We start from the raw sequence: 21,975 nt of genomic DNA, 5'->3' as shown, positions 1-21,975 counted from the left end.
AGCCTGGCCAAAAGAAGGCTGAGGGGGGATATGCTCGCTCTATATAAATATATCAAGGGGGTTAACGTTAGGGAGGGAGAGGAATTATTTAAGTTTAGTACTAATGTAGGCACGAGGACGAATGGGTATAAACTGGATATTAGGAAGTTTAGACTTGAAATTAGACGAAGGTTTCTGACCATTAGGGGAGTGAAGTTCTGGAATAGCCTTCCGAGGGAAGTAGTAGGGGCAAAAGACTTTCCTGGCTTTAAGACAAAGCTTGATAAGTATATGGAGGGGATGTTATGATAGGATCGTTAATTTGGGCAATTGATCTTGAATTACCACCAGACAGGTCTGCTCAATGGTCTGCGGGGAGATGTTGGATGCGATGGGTACTGAGTTGCTGCGGAGAATTCCTTCTTGGGTGCTGGCTGGTGACTCTTGCCCACATGCTCAGGGTTTAGCTGATCGCCATATTTGGGGTCGGGAAGGAATTTTCCTCCAGGGCGGATTGGCAGGTGCCCTGGAGGTTTTTCGCCTTCCCCTGCAGCATGGGGCACGGGTCGCTTGCTGGTGGTTTCCCTGCAGCTTGAGGTCTTCAAACCATTTTTGAGGATTTCAATAACTCGGTCCTGGGATAGGGGTTGTTATAAAATTGGATGGGTGGGGTTCTGTGGCCTGCCTTGTGCAGGAGGTCAGTCTAGATGATCAGATTGGTCCCTTCTGACCTATGAGTCTATGAGTCTATGAGTCTATGAATGGTTATCAATGATACACTTTCAAAGTGGGGAAATGTGTCCAGCAGGTCCCACAGGGGTCCAGCACTAATCAATATTTTCATAAATCAATTGGATAGTGGAGTCGAAAGTTCACTTAGGCAATTTGCAGATGACACCAGGCTGGAAGGGGTTGAAAGCACTTTGGAGGACAGGATTAGAATTTGAAATGCCCTTGATAAATTGGAGGATTGGTCTGAAATCAGCAGATGAAATTCAATAAAGAGTGCAAAGTACTATACTTGGGAATGAAAAATCAAATGCATAATTACAAAATGAGGAATAACTAGCTAGACAGTAGTACCACTGGAAAGGATCTGGGGATTACAGTGAATCACAAAGTGAATGTGTCAAAAATATGATGGAGCTACAAAAGAGACTAATATCATACTACATTGTTATGACATATGATGCCACCTGGTGCAGTATCTCTGGGGATACATACTGTATTAAGCTTATGAATGGTTTATGTATCACTGTGGGCCAGGGACTGTATGCAACTTGGGGCAGTGGAGGAGAATGAGAGGGAATGATACCACAGCTCCTTCAGGAACTAAAAGCAGTGGATGGTGATTTAAGGTGAATCACTCAGGTTGTAAAGACCTCCAGAGAGGTACCATGCCTGAGGACGTTTGCATAAACCAGTTCAAACTAGGTTTTCCAGAGACCAACTGACTAAGAAAGGATGTTTGGCATAAAAAGTCTACATTTAAACTAACTCAGGGACTTCTTTTGATTCAGCAAACAGACAAGTCCTTCTGACCAAAAACGCAACCCTTCCAGAAGGGCTGGAAGAACTTTGGCTTACTAGGGTCCCCATCAGATTGAGCAGTGACATCTGATAAACTTTTAGAGTGTGTCATAAACATACAGTTAAGGGTGAATTCCTCTTTTGCCTGTAAAGGGTTAAGAAGATCACAACCAAGGAGGAGCAGCCCACCCGGGCATCACGTCCCCCCCATCCTCTGCAGCCAGGGCAGGGCCGTGCTACCGGCTCCCGCCTGGGGGTGGCCACTGCCTGCGGGATAGCAGCGGGGACAAGCCGAGGAGGAGTGGCTCATCCTCTGCAGCTGGGGAAGGGCCACACTACCGGCTCCTGCCGCTCTTCCGCGGTCAGCGGCCACCACCCCCAAGGCGGAGCAGGTAGTGCGGCCCTGCCCTGGCTGCAGAGGACGGGCTGCTCCTCAGCTTGTTCAAGTCTCCCTCCTCCATCTCGAAGGCTATCTCAGATAAGGCAGCGGAAAAAAAAGATGCAAGACTAAACGTTCTCAGAAATCATGGAAGTGACCCGCAATGAAAGAGCTCATCTGAATAAGTGGAAGGACATGGTATCAAAGTACAGGAAAGATGCCAGTGAACGTGAGGAGAGGAGAGACGCTTGAGATGAGAGGTGGCAGCAGGAAGATCAGAGGAGGCATGATGCAACGCTGGGGCTGCTGCGTGATCAAACCGACATGCTCTGGCATCTGGTGGAGCTTCAGGAACAGCAGCAGGATCACAGAGTGCCGCTGCAGCCCCTGTATAACCGCCCTCCCCCCTCACCATGTTCCTTAGCCTCCTCACCCACCAGACGACTAAGAACGCGTGGGGGGAGGCTCCGTGCACCTGCCCATTCCACCCCAGTGGACAGCCCAACCTAAAGGCTGTCATTATTTTGAAATTTTTTTAGTGGCCTTTTTCTTCCCTCCTATCCTCCTCCCAAACCCCACCCGGGCTACCTTGTCAGTTCTCTCCCTCTTTTTATAATTAATTAATTAAAGAATACATGATTTTTAAACAAGAGTGACTTTATTTTCTTAGGAAGCAAGCGGTAATCGAAGGGGGATGGTGGGTGGCTTACAGGGAATGAGTCAATCAAGGGAGGGGGGATTCATCAAGAAGAAACAAACACAACAGTCACACTGTACCCTGACCTGTGATGAAACTGGTTTTCAAAGCTTCTCTGATGTGCACCGCTTTCTGATGTGCTCTTCTAATCGCCCTGGTGTCTGGCTGCGCTTAATCAGCGGCCAAGTGATTTGCCTCAACCTCCCACCCTGCTATAAAGGTCTCCTCCTTACTCTCACAGAGATTGTGGAGCACACAGCAAGCAGCAATAACAATGGGGACATTGGTTTGGCTGAGGTCTGAGTGAGTCAGTAATGTGCGCCAGCGCACCTTTAAACGGCGAAATGCACATTCTACCACCATTCTGCACTTGCTCAGCCTGCAGTTGAACAACTCCTGACTACCGTCCAGGCTGCCTGTGTATGGCTTCATGAGACATGGCATCAAGGGGTAGGCTGGGTCCCCCAGGATAACAACAGGCATTTCAACATCCCCAACTGTTAATTTCTGGTCTGGGAAGTAATTCCCTTGCTGCAGCCATTTAAACAGAGAAATGTTCCTAAAGACATGAGCATCATGAACCCTTCCCGGCCATCCCTCATGGATGTTGGTGAAACGTCCCTTGTTATACACCAGTGCTTGCAGCACCATGGAAAAGTACCCCTTGTGGTTTATGTACTGGGTGCCCTGGTGCTCCGGAGCCAAGATAGGGATATGTGTTCCATCTATTGCCCCACCACAGTTAGGGAATCCCATTGCAGAAAAGCCATCCACTATGACCTGCACATTTCCCAGAGTCACAACCTTTCGTAGCAGCAGCTTAATGATTGCTTTGGCTACTTGCATCACAGCAGTCCCCACAGTAGATTTTCCCACTCCAAATTGATTCCCGACTGACCGGTAGCTGTCTGGCATTGCAAGCTTCCAGGGGCTATTGCTACTCATTTCTCAACTGTGAGGGCTGCTCTCATCTTGGTATTCTGGCATTTCAGGGCAGGGGAAAGGAAGTCACAAAGTTCTATGAAAGTGCCCTTACGCATGCAAAAGTTTCACAGCCACAGGGAATTGTCCCACACCTGCAACATTATGCCATCCCACCAGTCTGTGCTTGTTTCCCAGGCCCAAAATCGGCATTCAATGGCTAGAACCTGCCCCATTACCAGCATGATCTCCAAAGTGCAGGGGCCTGCGGTTTGAGAGAATTCTTTGTCCATGTCCTCATCACTCTCGTCGCCGCGCTGCCATAGCTGCCTCCTCCTCGACTGGTTTTGCAGGTCCTGGTTCAGCATTGACTGCACGAGAATGCGGAGGTGTTTACAACGTCCATGATTGCTGTCTTGAGCTGAGCAGGATCCATGCTTGCCGTGCTATGGCATCTGCACAGTTCACCCAGGGAAAAAGGCGCGAAACGGTTGTCTGCTACTTGCACGGAGGGAGGGGTAAGGCTGTACCCAGAACCACCAGTGACAGTGTTTTTTGCCCCATCAGGCACTGGGATCTCAACCCAGAATTCCAATGGGTGGGGAAGACTGTGGGAACTATGGGATAGCTATGGGATAGCTACCCAAAGTGCAAAGCTCCGGAAATCGACACTAGCCTCGATACATGGACGCACACCGTCAAATCAATGTGCTTAGTGTGGCCGCATGCACTCGACTTTATACAATCTGTTTTAAAAAAACGGTTTCTGTAAAATCAGAATAATCCTGTAGTGTAGACATACCCATAGATTTTCCAGAGAAATAGAGATGTGTTGTCTTGAGAGAAATCTCTTTATTTCTGAAGTGCTAATTGTTAATTTAAGGGGTTTGTACAATACACTCGAGTATATTGCTTGCCATTTATGCTGTTCTATAGATCTTTAATCAGAAGAAATGGAATGAGTCTGGAAACCTCAAAATGATGCATCATTCTTTAGTGCTGTTCATTCAAGTGTATCCAGATAAGTCAATCTTTTTACAAGTGCAACAAAGCCACACATAAACATATGAATTATTGCCAGCACTGAGGCCCACATTCACCAACAAAATTTCAGAGCCGACAGATTTTCAAAAACACTCAAAGCAAAATGCATTATGGCATTACTATAGCAATAGCCTTAGCAGTCCATGTGTGCCTTATGTATGTTGTAAAGCACAAGGCCTTTTTTCCTTGTGCTTTCAACCACTTGATGTGCACCAGTTGACTCTTATTGCAAACCCTGGCAGTGTTAGTCATTTTTTTATAATATAATGAGAGAAAAGAGGACGCCAAATTGGAAGCCAGATAAGACTACACTGACCACCTGGTCTGACTCCTTCATAATACAGTCCATAGAAGATCACCCAGCTCAATCCTGTTTAGGATCAGTTTATTAACATGACTAGTCCCATTGACTGCAATGGGACCACAATGAGATATATGTTCAAATACTGTGTTGGAAAAGTCCTCTCAGGAGGAGATATTTGCCACTGATGGTGGAATCAGACTTTATTTCTAATAACAACCCCTAACCTGGATTGGAGGACCAGATTCAGGAATGACTAAAATATCCACGTGATATTACGTGATCTGTAAGTGTAGAATAATGGCTTAACAATGCTGCTGATGCTATTTTATACAAGCCATTAGCCTCTACCAACTTTTAGGATTAGATTTTCACTATGCACATTATGACAGTAAAGCATAGGTGTGTATAACATAGAATAATTAGCTTTATGTGATCAAAATTACACAATGATCAACTAGTTATTCAGCTTCTAACATATCAGTTTCCTTTTTTGTTCAAGAAAACAATAGCTCCAGTGTCCACAAAGATAATTCAAAGCAAGTGAAATACAAAATTTAAGATTACTGAAACTAAATTGTCATTTAAAGAGAACTAAACATACTTTCTGTAAAAAAATAACATATTTTATACTTAAGTGCCATGTAATTCTTCAGAGATTAGTTATAGTTTAGTCATAGTCCTGTAATACCTGTACCTCTGAAAGAGTTCTGAAACAAGTATTTTGCATGTACACCTTAGTAAGAGGACAAAAACATTCTCTCTCTCTTTCTTTTTCCATAAGAAACAATGAAAACTTAGAATCATAGGACAGGAAGGAACCTTGAGAAGTCATCTACCCCAGTCCCCCGCACTCATGTCAGGACTAAGTATTATCTAGACGAGGGATTGACAACCTTTGGCATGTGGCCATCAGGGAAATCTGCTGGCAGGCTGGGACAGTTTGTTTACCTCCAGCGTCTGCAGGTTCAGCCAATTGCAGCTCTTACTGTCCGAGTTTTGCTGTTCCAGGCCAATGGGGGCTGCGGGAAGCGGCAGCCAGCACATCCCTCAGCCTACATTGCTTCCCGCAGCCCCCATTGGCCTGGAATGGTGAACTGCGGCCAGTGGGAGCTGCAGTTGGCCAAACCTGCAGATGCTGCAGGTAAACAAACTGTCCCAGTCCACCAGTGAATTTCCCTGATAGGCCGTGTGCCAAAGTTTGCCGATCCCTGATCTAGACCATTCCTGAGAGGTGTTTGTCTAACCTGCACTTAAAAATCTCCAATGATAGAGATTCCACAGCCTCCCTAGGCAATATATTCCAGTGCTTAATTACCCTGACAATTAGAAAGTTTTTCCTAATGTCCAAGCTAAACCTCCCTTCCTGCAATTTAAGCCCATTGCTTCTTGTCCTATGCTCAGAGGCTAAGAAGAACAATTCTTCTCCCTTCTCCTTGTAACAACCTTTTATGAACTTGAAAACTGTAATCATGTTCCATCTTACTCTTCTCTTTGCCAGACTAAACAAACCCAATTTTTTCAGTCTTCCCTCATAGGTCATGTTTTCTACACCTTTAATAGTTTCTGTTGTTCTTCTCTGACTTTCTCCAATTTATCCACATCTTTCCTGAAATGTGGCACTCAGACCTGGACACAATACTCCAGTTGAGGCCTAATCAGTGCAGAGTAGAGCGGAAGAATTACTGCTCATGTCTTGCTTACAACACTCTTGTTAATACAACACAGAATGATGTTTGCTTTTTTTTTTTGCAACAGTGTTACACTGTTTACTCATATTTAGCTTATGTTCCACTATGTCCCCCAGATCCCTTTCCACAATACTCCTTCCTAGGCAGTCATTTCCCATTTTGTATGTGTGCAACTGATTGTTCCTTCCTAACTGGAGTACTTTACATTTGTCCTTACTGAATTTATTCCTATTTACTTCAGACCATTTCTCCAGTTTGTCCATGTCATTTTGAATTTTAATCCTATCCTCCAAAGCACTTACAATCCATCTGTAAATGTTATAAGTGTACTCTCTATGCCATTATCTAAATCACTGATGAAGATATTAAACAGAACCAAACCCAGAACTGATCCCTGCAGGACCGCACTCATTATGCCCTTCCAGCATGACTGTGAACCACTGATAACTACTCTTTGGTAATGACATTCCAACCAGTTTTAAATCCAACTTATAGTAGCTCCATCTAGGTTGCATTTCCCTAGTCTGTTTGAGAAGATCACTCAAGACAGTATCAAAAGTTTTACTAAAGTCAAGATAAACCACATCTACCACTTCCCCCCATCCACAAGGCCTGTTACACTGTCAAAGAAAGTTTTCAGGTTGGTTTGACATGATTTATTCTTGACAAATCCATGGTGACTATTACTTATCACCTTATTATCTTCTAGACCGTTTGCAAATCACTTAATTCTTTGCTCCATTATCTTTCCAGGTACAGAAGGTAAGCTAACTACTCTGCAGTTCCCTGGGTTGTCCTTATTTCCCTTTTTATAGTTTGGCACAATCTTTGCCCTTTCCAGTCTTCTGGAATCTCTCCCGTCTTCCATGACTTTTCAAAGATAATCGCTAATGGCTCAGATATCTCTTCAGTCAGTTCCTTGAGTATTCTAGGTTGCATTTCATCAGTCTCAGGTGATTGAAGAAATCTAATTTGTCTAAGTAATTTTTAACTTGTTCTATTCCCATTTTAGCCTCTGATCCCACCTCATTTTCACAAGCATTCACTATGTTAGATGTCCAATCACCATCACACTTCTTGGTGAAAACCGAAACAAAGAAGACATTAAGCATCTCTGCCATTTCCACATTTTCTGATATTATTTTTGCCCCCTCATTGAGTAACGGTCCTACCCTGCCCTTGGTCTTCCTCTTGCATCTAATGTATTTGTAGAATGTTTTCTTGTTACCCTTTATGTTTTTAGCTAGTTTGATCTTGTTTTGTGCCTTGGCCTTTCTAATTTTGTCTCTACAAACTTATGTTATTTGTTTATATTCATCTTTTGTAATTTGACATAGTTTCCACTTTTTGTAGGGTTCTTTTTAGCTTTTTAGATCATTGAAGATCTCCTGGTTAAGCCAGGGTGGTCTCTTGCCATAATTCCTATATTTCCTATGCAGTGGGATAGTTTGCTCTTATGCCTTTAATAATGTCTCCTTAAAAAACTGCCCACTGTCTTCAGTTGTTTTTTCCCTTAGACTTTCTTCTCATGGGATCTTACCTACCAACTCCCTGAGTTTGCTAAAGTCTGCCTTCTTGAAATCCATTTTCTTAATGTTTCTCTTCTCCCTCCTACCATTCCTGAGAATCATGAACTCTATCATTTCATGATCACTTTCACCCAAGCTGCCTTCCACTTTCAAATTCTCAGCCAGTTCATCCTTATTTGTCAAAATCAAATCTAGAACAGCCTCTCTCCTAGTTGCTTACTCCACTTTCTGAAATAAAAAAAAATTATCTCTAATACTTTCCAAGAGCTTGTGGGATAATCTGTGTCCTGCTGTGTTATTTTCCCAGCAGATGTCTGAGCAGTTGAAATTCCCCAAGTCCTGTGCTTTGGATGATTTTGTTGGTTGTTTATTGGTTGTCCTCCTGGTTAGGTGGTCTGTCGTAGATCTTCTCTTCATGTGTCAATATAACAATGTCTGCATCTGTAATTTTCACTCCATGCATCTGAAGAAGTGGGTTTTTTACCCAAGAAATCTTATGCCCAAATAAATCTGTTATTCTTTAAGCCACCAGACCCCTTGTTGTTTTTTTTGATACAGACTAACACAGCTACCCTCTGACACTTGACATCATGCAAGGCACTGAATTTAGCTGTGTGGAGTGGAAATCCATCAACTTCATCAAAAAACTCACATAGATACAGACAGACATCATCTTCCTCTCCAAGTGCCCACAGATGGACATCATACCAAATGACTGAAGGTAAAAAATCCATTACAATCGACATACTACACTGACTATGGTGAGAGACTGTGCCACACACTCTCAAAGAAACTGAGGAACCACCTGATCAGCATCCTGTACAGCAGACAGGAGAATATCAAGAATGACCTCTCAAAACTGGAGACTCTCATACAAAACCAACTGCAGCAGGGTAGTCACCCTGTTCCTGCCCTGAAGGGCATAAAACAGCCCTGGGAGAGGGCTGCAGAGAAGAAAATAGAGGCTGATTGGGGGAAGCTGCCACAGGTGGAACCATGCCTCAATCAGGCCACAGCTGGCCCTATAAGAGGGCTGAGAGCCAGAGGCTAAGACAGAGACTCTCTAGCCTTTTGAGAGAGGAGGACCTGACAGCCTGGGAGCTAAGCAGGGTACCTGAGGTAGAGCAGTGCTGGGGAAGGGCAGAGGGAGCTCCAGTCTTGCAAAACCCCAGGCTGCAGCTGAGTTGAGGGCCCACAAGGGTACTAGGGCTGCAGAGGGGCAGCTCAGGAATATGCAGAGGCAGCTGGTCCAGCCCCCTCCCCCTGCCGATGATGAGTGGTTTATAGACTTCAGGGAGCAGGGGCTAGATGATGACTGGCAGTAGCCACTGAAGCTAGGTTGGGATAGAGGGTTGAGGGTTCCCCTGGGTGGGGAGACTCAGACAGAGGAGGTACTACAGTGGGCAGAACCCTGGGCAAAGGGCACTGGGAGAAGCATGGGGGCCCGTGGAAGGCGAGACATCAGCTGGCAGAGGGCACACCTGAGTGAAAAGAGCTAATTCCCTGGACAATCAGCAGGAGGCTCCGTGCCGATAAGTCATTACCCCGTCACACCAACCTTCCACACAAACTTCCAGGTGGCTGGACTTTACAAAAATGAGACAAGTCATTTACAATGCACACTTCACTTCTCTACACAGGATAAAGGACAGTAAACTATATAAATTCCTACATGCCACAGGGGGCTACAAGAGTGGTACCCTTAACTCACCAAAGAATATTGTTAATCTATCCAACCACACACTTAGCCCGGCAGAAGAGTCTCTCCTATCTCAGGGACTCTCTTTTTGCCCCACCACATCCATGAACATGATACATTTCTGTGGTGATCTGGAAGCCTACTTTCATTGTCTCCGACTCCAGGAATATTTTCAACACACCACTGAACAATGCACTGACCCACAGGAACCCTCCTAAACAACACTATAAGAAGAATAATTCTGTGTGGCCTCTTCCTGACAGTCAAAATGACAGACTGGACCTCTACATAGACTGCTTCCGCAGACATGCACAGACGTGAACAAACAGCATTACTTACCCCACAACCTCAGCTGTAGAGAACACATGTCATCCACAGCCTCAGAAACAACTCTGACATTATAATCAAAGGGGCTGACAAAGCAGGTGCTGTAGTCATAATGAACAGGTTGGATTATTAACAGGAGGCTGCCAGGCAACCCTCCAACACAACCTACTACAGGCCACTATTCTCTGATCCCACTGAGTAGTACCAAAATAAACTACACCATCTGCTCAAAAAACTCTCTGCTATAGCGCAGGAACAAATCTACTCGGACATACCCTCACAGCCCCAACTAGGGGTATTCTATCTACTACCCAAGATCCATAAACCTGGAAACCCGGGACGCCTCATCGTCTCAAGCATTGACACTTTTACAGCAGGATTGTCTGGCTATTTGGACTCTCTAACACCCTGCACTACCAGCATTTCTAGCTATCTTTGAGACACCACCAACTTCCTGAGGAAACTAAAATACATTGGTGTTCTTCCTGAGAACACCATCCTGGCCACCATGGATGTAGAAGCTCTTTACACCAATATTCCACATGAAGATGAACTAGAAGCTGTCAAGAACAGTATCTCTGATGAGGCCACGGCACACCTGGTGGCTGAGCTTTGTGACTTTGTCCTCACCCACAACCATTTCAAATTTGGAGACAACTTATACCTTCAAGTCAGCGGCACTGCTGTGGGTACTTGCATGGCCCCACAGAATGCCAACATTTTTATGGCTGATTTAGAACAACACTTCCTCAGCTGTCATCCCCTAGTGCCCCTCCTCTATTTGCACTACATTGATGACATCTTTATCATATGGACCAACGGGAAGGAGGCCCTTGAAGAATTCCACCTCGAATTCAACAATTTCCACCCTACCATCAACCTCAGCTTGGACTAATCCACACAAGAGATCCACTTCCTGGACACTACAATGCAAATTAGTGATGGTCACATAAACACCACCCTATACCAGAAAACTACTGACCGCTATACTTACCTACATGCCTCCAGCTTCCCTCCAGGACACATCACACCATCCATTGTCTACAACCAAGCCCTAAGATACAGCCGAATTTGCTCCAATCCCTCAGACAGAGACAAACACCTACAAGATATTTATCAAGCATTTTTAAAACTACAGTACTCACCTGGGGAAGTGAGGAAACAGATTTACAGAGCGAGACCAGTACCCAGAAGTCACCTACTACAGGACAGGCCTGACAAGGAAAATAACAGAACACCACTGGCCACTACATACAACCCCCGGCTAAAACATCTCCAGCACATCCTCAGTGATCTACAACCTATCCTGGAAAGCTATCCCTCACTCTCACAGACCTTGGGAGGTAGGCCAGTCCTCGCTTACAGACAACCCCCCAATCTGAAGCAAATACTCACCAGCAACTATACCCCACTACTCAAACACTAACCCCAGAACCAATCCCTCTAACAAATCTAGTTGCCTACTCTGTCCCCATATCTGCTCTAGTGACACCATCAGAGGACCCAACCACATTAGCCACTCCATCAGAGAGTCATTCACCTTGTCAAGGTCTTTTCCCCACTTTGAACTTTAGCGTCCAAAAAGTGGGGACCTGCATGGACCCTTCTAAGCTTAATTCCTAGCTTAGATCTGATAACGCTGCCACCAGTCAAAAATATAGTATTTGGCACACTTCCTGTTCCCCCAAAACCTTCCCTGGGGAACCCAAGACCCAGACCCCTTGGGTCTTAAAACAAGGAGAAATAAACCATCCCCCCTTCTCCCCCCCCAGACTTTCCCCTCCCTGGGTTGCCTTGGGAAGCTATACAGATTCAAACTCCTTGGATGTTAAAACAAAGAGGAATTAACCATTCCCTTCCTCCTTTTCCCCTCATCAATCCCTGGTGAGTTCAGACCCAATCCCCTTGGGTCTTAAAACAAGGGAAAAAATTACTCAGGTTCTTAAAAAAGAAAGCTTTTAATAAAAGAAAGAAAAAGTAAAAATTATCTCTGTAAAATCAGGATGGTAAATGCTAACAGGGTATTCAGATTCATATAGACTAGAGGGACTTCCCCCCTCTCCCCAGCCTGAGATTCAAAGTTACAGCAAACAGAGGTAAAAATCCTTCCAGCAAAATACACATTTACAAGTTAAGAAAACGAACATAAGACTAATCCGCCTTTCCTGGCAATTACTTACTATTTTGAAACATGAAAAACTGATTCAGAAAGATTGGAGAAAACCTGGGTGTACGTCTGGTCCCTCTTAGCCCCAAGAGCGAACAACAAACAAAACAAACAGCGCAAACAAAGACTTCCCTCCACCAAGATTTGAAAGTATCTTGTCCCCCCATTAGTCTTCTGGTCAGGTGTCAGCCAGGTTCACTGAACTTCTTAACCCTTTACAGGTAAAAGAGACATTAACCCTTAACCATCTGTTTATGACACACCTGCACATCTACTAATGTGATATATGCCATTTTATGTCAATAATGCCCCTCTGCCAGGTACATTGGCCAAACTGGACAGTCTCTACATAAAAGAATAAATGGACACAAATCAGGCATCAGGAATGGTAACATACAAAAGCCAGTAGGAGAACACTTCAGTCTTCCTGGACATTCTATTACAGATTTAAAAATAGCTATACTTGAACAAAAAACCTTTAGAAACAGACTTCAAAGAGAAACTGCAAAACTAAAATTCATTTGCAAATTTAACACCATTAATTTGGGCTTGAATAGGGATGGGGAGTGGCTGGCTCATTACAGAAGCAACTTTTCCTGTCCTGGAATTGACACCTCCTCATCTATTATTGGGAGTGAACTACATCCACTCTGATTGTGCTGGCCCTGTCAACACTGGTTCTCCACTTCTAAGGTAACTCCCTTCTCTTTAAGTGTCAGTATAACAATGTCTGTATCTGTAATTTTCACTCCATGCATCTAAAGAATTGGGTTTTTTACCCATGAAAGCTTATGCCTAAATAAATCTGTTAGTCTTTAAGGTGCAAACAGACTCCTTGTTGTTTTTGTAGCAGAGCCCTATCATGACATCACACATGTTTTTTATGTCTTTTATCCTTACCCAGAGACCTTCAGCAACTCTGTCTCCTATTCCATCTCCACCTCAGTCCAAGTGTATACATTTTTAATATATAAAGCAACACCTCCTCCATTTTCCCCTGCCTGTCTTTCCTGAGCAAGCTGTATCTTGCTATACCAATATTCCAGTCATGTGCCTTATTCCACCAAGTCTCTGTGATGCCAATTATGTCATAGTTTTGTTTATTTACTAGCATTTTGAGTTCTTCTTGCTTATTCCCCATACTTCTTGCATTAGTATACAGACATCTAAGATACTGATTTGATTTTTCCTCCAGTTCTGTGTTGTCTCTCCTTTATCCCTGCTATAACAGCCATATTCTGCTCCCAAATTCTGACCCTTCTCCCAAGTTTCTGTGTTTTTGACTTACCTGTGGGCTTTGGTCACCTGCCACCTTCAAACTTAGTTTAAAGCCCTCCTCACTAGGTTAGCCAGTCTGTATCCAAATGTGCTTTTCCCCTGCCTCGATAGGTGGACCCAATCTCTGTTTAGCAGTCCTTTTTCCTGGAACTGCATCCCACGGTCAAAGAAACTGAAGCCCTTCTGGTGATACCAGCTTCGCAGCCAGGCATTCACCTCCAGGATGCATCTGTCTCTGCCTGGGCCCCTACCCTTGACCAGAAGAATCGAAGAGAACACCACCTGTGCTTCCAATTCCCTCAGTCATACTCCCAGAGCCCTGTAGTCACTTCTGATCTGCTGAAGGTCATACTTCTCAGTATGAGTAGTGCCACATGGATGAGTACATGGGGTAGTAGTCAAAGGGCTGGATGATCCTCTACAATCCCTCCATAATGTCTCAGATATGGGCCCCTGGCAGGCAGCATATCTCCCAGGATGTCATGTCAGGGCAACAAATGGGTGCCTCCACCCCCCTCAGAAGAAAGTCACCAACCACCACTACCCTACTTTTCCTCATGGTAGTGGTGGCTCCGATCCTCCAAGCCTTGGGGGTACATGGCTTCTCCTCCTCCATTGTTGGGGGTGATTTCTTATTGCTCGATGCCAGGGCAGCATATTGGTTTTCTATCATCATGGTGGGTGGGTTGGGAGTAGGGGTGGAGCTGTCATGGTATAATTCCCCATTCTGAACCTTAGTGTCCAAAAGATGGGGTACCAGCATGAATTCCTCTAAGCTCAATTACCAGCTTGTACTTGTAGAGCTGCCACCAACCAGGAATTCCAGTGCCTGGTACACTCTGGTCCCCCCAAAACCTTGCCTGGGGACCCCCAAGACCCAGTCCCTCTGGATCTTAACACAAGGAAAGTAAACCCTTTCCCTCACCGTTACCTCTCCCAGGCTTCCCCTCCCTAGGTTACCCTGGAAGATTACTGCGATTCAAACTCCTTTAATCTTAAAACAGAGAGGAAAATTCATCTTCCCCCCTCCTTTTCTCTCCCCCTCCCAGACTTTCCCTGGGGTCTCACCAGAATAAAAAAACAATCAGGTTCTTAAACAAGAAAAGCTTTTAATTAAAGAAAGAAAAAACAGTAATGATTATCTTTGTCAATTTAAGATGGAATATGTTACAGGGTCTTTCAGCTAGAGACACTGGGAATACCCTCCCAGCCTAAGTATACAAGTACAAATTAAAATCCTTTCAACAAAATACAAATTTGAACTCCTTCCAGCCAAATACACATTTGAACTCCTCCCAGCCAAATACACATTTGCAAATAAAGAAAACAAACATAAGCCTAACTCGCCTTATCACCTAGTACTTACTATATTGAATCTATAAGAACCTGTATCATGGAGATTGGAGAGAAACCTGGTTGCCCGTCTGGTCACTCTCAGAACCCAGAGAGAACAACAACCAAACACTAACAGCACACACAAAAACTTCCCTCTCTCAAGATTTGAAAGTATCCTGTCCCCTGATTGGTCCTCTGGTCAGGTGACAGCCAGGCTCACTGAACTTGTTAACCCTTTACAGTCAAAAGAGACATGAAGTACTCTTGTTCTATTAACACTTAACTATCTGTTTATGACAGGAGCACTGCCTGCTGCCAGAAGTAACCAGCAGCCAGTATCCTCCCTATGACAGAGCCATATCCTCCTTCCCTGGTGGCATGACACATAGCTTCCTCAGCCTTGGATGTCTCCATATGAATACGGTCAAAGAATTCCTCGTGGGCATGGATACTCCTCAGCTTAGCCACCTCCTCCTGTAGCTCTCCCTCCTACTTCCTGAGAGATTCCACCAGCAGGCACCTTTTGCACTGGATGGTCCTGGCTTTCTGTGAGTGGGAAATGCAGGCCACAGACTCTACAAATCCACCAGGATCTGAGTAGAGGCATCTATGGTTAGGCTGTCTGTCTGGATACAGGCGCAAGAGGAGGAGACAGGAGCAGTGTTGGCACTGGCGATGCGGCCCTTTCTAACCATAATGATTATATTATGACTCCCTCCCTCAAACTCTTGTTTGTTAACTCCCCTTGGTCCACAGACACACAATTCCAACTGACTCAGTAACTGAAATAACTGGAATAACCTGAAAGAGAAAGAAAAACACAAAAGTAAGAAATCACTGACATAAACATATAACAGGCAGGGCTGGTATTATCAGCTATTATTAAATTTGCCAAATACTTCCCAGTATAACACCTGGTTTTCAGTTGCTTATCACTTTGTCAAACTTTAAACATTCAGACTTACATTTTCTAATCCAGCTGTCTACTTAAGACAAAAAAAAAACAAAAACAAACAACAAAAACCTGTAACGAAAATGGTTTAAGTCATTTTCAAGAATGAGACTAGAGAAATATATGTTGTTTTCCCCCAGAGTTGACCTTTCCTTTGGAAAGCTATTATGACACCATGAATTGGGGCAGGAACTTAAAATTTGGCAAGAGAAAGGGTCTCCATTGTGTCAGGAATATGCCTTTTGCCATCCCTATGAAAAATCTGACAATATTTGGCCAAGTTATAAGACTCTTAAAAGTGACGATTTTCCACATGCTTGGTAGAGACTTCTTTGATTTTAGCACTAAAATTGCCACAGATTCCATCCTGACTGAGCTCCCAGTTGTGGAGGGTAGAGACTATGATTGAGTGGGGAAAGAAACTAGGACTGGCAGTTGGGGATAAGGAAAGGCTGGGACTGATTGGGCAAGGAGGCTGGGCTGTGGGAGCCAATGGTGGGGAAGGCTGCGGCTGGGAGCTGGAGTGAAGGTCAGGCTGGAAATGGTTGGGCAAAAATACAGGGACTGGAACCAGTAAGGGAAATGCAGGAGGACTGGGAGTAAGTTGACTGGGTGGGGGGAACAGAAATGAGACAAGGAGCTGAAGGGAGGCAGACTGGCTGGACAAAGAGACTGAGTCTAGAAAACAGTATGAGGAGGATCAAGATGAGTGGAGAGGGGAGAGAGATCTGACAAGTTGCTGGATTGCCAGAGAATTGGGACTGGCTGGTCAAGGAGACTGGGACAAGGAGCCAGAGGTGGGGAAGAGACAGGACTCGGATAAGGACAAATTGTAAATATGTGGCCACAGCAGTCAAGCTTGGGAAGGTTGTGTGGGCAGGAGAGGCTGTGCCTACTAGAATACACTCCTCTGTTGAGCCTGGAAGAGAATCCAAGTTTCCTGATACTCACCATTCCTCTGCTGTTAGCAAACATCAGTGAAACCCACTGGTAAAATATGTGCGACATCCCCTTCTAAAGCTGGTCCATATAGAATATAAAAATCTACTACTGCTGCCAGTTACTCGCTTAACTCCCCTGTCAGAGGTCTGAGTGGTGGATCTAAAAGTTCTAGATCTGCTGATGGACCATGTGGGTATCAGTATGATGTCATATGATGGAATTTCTGGGTTTTTTTTTCACAGAAACTCTTTTTAAAAGGACATTACACATATAAAACCTATGTTAAAAGAACATTATTTAAGTTGCAACACTAAGCACTCAAAAGATAGGAAATGTCAGAAGTAAGATTGCCTTTGAAACCTTATTTTGATCGCCTTGTGTATAAAGATGCAGTGTTTCATTACATGTTCACATACCATTTTTTTCTATGGGACTATTGCCTCTTTCATTGCATAGCACAAATGTGCATTGGGATGAATCGGAGTTGCGTACTGAAGGAGGCTGTCATCTGAATGACCCCTGCCTCATTTGCGGCAGAAGTTGGAAGAGAAAGTAGGGTCTCATGGTTAAGTCAGCTGAATGCTTCCCTGGAGAACTGGATTTTATCCCTGCTTCTCCTACAGAGTTCCTTTGTGATACTGAACAAATCACTTAAACCAAACTTTTCACAGATGGTCACTAATTGTGTGTTCCTTATTTTCTGGGTGCCTAACTTGAGACCCTGGGGCCTGATTTTCTGAAGTGCTGTGCAGTCACAGCTGCAACTGAAGTCAATAGGTGCTGTGCTTTGAGAATATAAAGTGATCCAGTTAGATTTAATGCTATATTCTTCGAAAAATCAGGTCCTAGTCATCTCAAATTGGAAATCCAAAATTAGAGATACTTTTGACCTTGATCTCTCTGTGCCACAGCTCCCCATCTGTTGTGAGGCTAAATTAATGTTTGTGGATCACTCAGATATTATTGTGATAAGTGTCATAGAAAAGCCTCTGTGGAAACCCATAAGTCTATCTTCGGAGCAGGATTTCAACAGTGTGCAGTAAATAAGGCTTAGAGATATAGACTCATATACTTTAAGGCCAGAAGTTACCATCGTGATCATCTAGTCTAATCTCCTTTTACACCTTAGGACACAGAACCTTCTCCTCCTGTAACAGACCCACTAGACAATGAGGATAAAACAAAATATTGAATAGCTGTTCATAAAGTGAGCACCATCAGTTCTGTTCACTGAATGAAGCAGGAGTCCTGTGGAAACAGCAGTATGTGATTATGTAATTAAAGACTATTATAATGTATATGTACCAGGGAGCTGAACTGACATTTCACAAGCAACTTTAATTCTGGCATTTCTTAACTTTTTAATGTTTGACTCTGCAATCTTAATGTTATTTTAATGTAGATTTTATATGCGTGTTATATATTTGCAATCTGAAATCTCTGCATATTTAATAGTGCTATGATATATATATTTAATTTAGAGCTCATTCTCTCTGGATTCAGAAAAGATGATAATTGGGCTTTCAACCCATGTCACAGCTCTCTAAAATGCAGGATAGCTTTTAAAATTCCATGCCCTGGAGAAGTTTTAGTTAATGTGTCTCTCTGTTCTCCCACCAGCCATTTTGTAATCGTACAAAGGTGTAAAGGGCTTTGCATGCTGTATGCTTTCTCTTCCTTGGTATTTTATATATTAAAATGTTAAAATAAAATAATAATAATAATAATAAATTAGTTTCCTTGCACTATATTTTTGGTATACTTTAGTTTACTGGGAAGTTCCCATTGGGCCTGTTTCTATAGCTGCTTTATGTGAAAATTTCCCTTGGAGATCAATCATAGAAATGTAGGGCTGGAAGGAACAGCAGTGGCTCCTGTGATATCCTCAAAGCAATATAGGTAATATATATATTGTGTGGATATGGCCCACATAACATACAGAGAGCTGTATATGTGGCCCACAATAGTAAATAGGTTGAGAAACACTGACCTAGATCATCCCTGACAGGTATTTGTGTAACCTATTCTTAAAAAATACCAATGCTGGGGATTCCATGACCTCCATTGGAATCCTATTCCAGAACTTATCTATCTTTATACTTAGAAAGTTTTTTTCTAATATCTAACCTAAATCTTCCTTGCTGTGGATTAAGCCCATCACTTCTTGCCCATCTCCAATGGTCATGCAGAAAAATTCATCCCCATACTCTTTATAAGAGAGAGGTAGATATGCTGGAGGGTAGGGATAGGGTCCAGAGAGACCTAGACAAATTGGAGGATTGGGTCAAAAGAAATCTGATGATATTCAACAAGGACAGGTGCAGAGTCCTGCACTTAGGACAGAAGAATCCCAAGCACTGCTAGAGGCCGGGGACCGACTGGCTAAGCAGCAGCTCTGCAGAGAAGGACCTGGAGATTACAGTGGACGAGAAGCTGGATATGAGTCAGCAGTGTGCTCTTGTTGCCAAGAAGGCTAACGGTATATTGGGCTGCATTAGTAGGAACGTTGCCAGCAGATCGAGGGAAGTGATTATTCCCCTCTATTCGACACTGGTGAGGTCACATCTGGAGTATTGCTTCCAGTTTTGGGGCCCCCACTACAGAAAGGATGTGGACAAATTGGAGAGAGTCCAGTGGAGGGCAACGGAAATTATCAGGAGGCTGGAGCACATGACTTATGAGGAGAGGCTGAGGAAACTGGGCTTGTTTAGTCTGCAGAAGAGTGAAGGGGGTTTTGATAGCAGCCTTCAACTACCTGAAGGGGGGTTCCAAAGAGAATGGAGTTAGGCTGTTTTCCGTGGTGGCAGATGACAGAACAAGGAGCAATGGTCTCCAGTTGCAGCGGAGGCGGTCTAGGTTGGATATTAGGAAACACTATTTCACTAGGAAGGTGGTGAAGCACTATAATGGGTTACCTCAGGAGGTGGTGGAATCTCCATCTTTAGAGGTTTTTAAGGGCTGGCTTGACAAAGCCCTGATTGGGATGATTTAGTTGGTGTTGGTCCTGCTTTGAACACGGGGTTGGACTAGATGACCTCCTGAGGTCTCTTACAAGCCTAATCTTCTATGATTCTATATCAGCCCTTAAAAATATTTGAACAGTGGTATCAGGTCCCACCTCAGTTTTCTTTTCTCAAGACTCAGCATGTCCAGTGTTTGTAATCTTTCCTCATAGGTCAGGTTTTTCTAATTTTTTTTAATTGCTTTATTCTGGACTCTCTCCAGTTTGTCCACATCTTTCCTAAAGTGTGGCACCTGAATAGAGCAGGACCATTACATAGAACAGTCCTGCTAATACACCCCACATTGATAGTAGTCTTTTTCACAACTCTATCATATTGGGCATACCTACATGTGAAAAAAAAATCTTGTGGCAGCGAGTCTCAGAGCTCAGGTCTACAGATTCAGGATTAAACAGCTTACACTACAGCACTAAAAATAGTCATGTAGATTTTTGAGTGTGGGCTTTGAAGTCCAGGGTGTCAGGTGGGTTTCAGAGTCTGAGCTCCAGACTGACCCTGGCTATTTCTAGAGCTCTAGCATGACCCCCATGAGCCTGTAGACCCAGACTCTGAGATTTGCTGATGCAGGAACTTTTTTCCCATTTAGACCTACCCATAATCGATCTGTGATTCCCTTCAGCAGGGAGTTCTTGCCCACCAGCTCCCTACACTTCTACCTTTTGGATGTAGCAACTATGAGCCTCCCAACCTTGGGGGCAGGTGGATTCACTGGGGTCTGCTCCTCTCCTTCTGTTGCCAGTACTGCATACTGGTCTTACTGCAATGGATGGGGGACCTGCAATGAGGGAGAGGGGAGGTGAAGCATCAACCACTGCCCAGTGAGGGCAAGCAGCCCGTCTCCTCTTCTTTAGCTAGTTAGTGAACCATGGTGTCATTTAAAAAACCCTGGGCCTGAGCCATTGCAGCCACTGTCTGGGATGCAGCTCTCTTGGGTGACATCCTCTTCCCCTATTGACTATGTGAATAATTTTCTTCAGGGGCATTCTCCTTGTCTTAGGTTTGTATGAGCCCAAAGGCAGCATGGCAGAAGTGGGTAAGACAGTTAGCTTCAAGCCCTATCCTTCATACAATGCTGTAATGACCATTACCAAGCCCCATGTTCAGGATCTTTAGCTCCTGGAAGAAGGTTACAAAACAGACAGATATTTTGTCTGCTTCTTGTTCACCATATGAATCTACAATGATTAGGATGGCTGCCTCTAATTCCTATTCATGGGCAAGATAAACCAGACACAGTTGATTTAGTCTAGTAATATCTTGCATTGTTGACTTTGAGAGGCATGTCAACTTTGCAGATCCACTTCCAAAATAGTTTTACACCTGGCATGAGTGTCTTTAGGGTACCCAGTGTTCCCTCGATCAATGAGTCCAGTACAGAATCAATATTGGGAGGCATTAGAGTTCCAAACAGTAACTTGCTGAAAAGTAGCTTAAAGTCCAGTCAATGTTTCATTGTAGTCTCTGATCTAGCCTGAGTTAGCCAATATCTGTCCTGACTGGCACTTCTGATATTAACGGGCATCTCAGCTCTGAAGATCTGCTAGTGAGAAGTGGATGTTACCCCAGTCTAGTGGCATCAAAGTCTCCAAACTTGATTGTGTTTGTTACCGAAATATTGGGTTTGCCTAGCTGAGAGCCAATTAACAGCCTGACAGGGATAAGGAAAAATGCTTTATTTTGCAGAAAAAGGAGAGCCTGTACCTTGGTACAAAAGACTTTGTTTTACACAAATTTTACAAACCTTTTATACACATTTAGACGAAGACCCTTTGCTTGTTAATACTTGATTGGTAAGTGTAAAATTTTATGTTTTTTTTTATTTGGGTAGTACTGACTGGTTTGGAGCAGGATCTTCCTGCTTTGAGGCAGAGGAAAAGAGATAGTGAAAAAGTTTAGGCTACTGTGTTTATGAGCAGTACTTACCTCCCACGTCCCACCTACTGGCCGCTTGTAATTTATTAAGGGAGGTTAGCCAGCTTTTACAATTTTTTTTTCGGGCCTGGAAAGCCCAGATTGCCAGGCCCGTTACAGTAATTTACGATTAAGCTGAAGAGACAGGTACTGAGTTGTTTTATGGACAGCAGAACCTTTGGTTACAGCATTATACAGACATTTTGTGCATTGTATTACTATTTATACAATACATAGGAAGAACAGACAGAAAATAATTTATTTAACAAT

Source organism: Gopherus flavomarginatus, chromosome 2 (genome assembly GCF_025201925.1).
Source record: "Gopherus flavomarginatus isolate rGopFla2 chromosome 2, rGopFla2.mat.asm, whole genome shotgun sequence".
NCBI lineage: Eukaryota > Metazoa > Chordata > Testudines > Testudinidae > Gopherus > Gopherus flavomarginatus.
Note: the sequence above shows the minus strand (reverse complement) of the source record.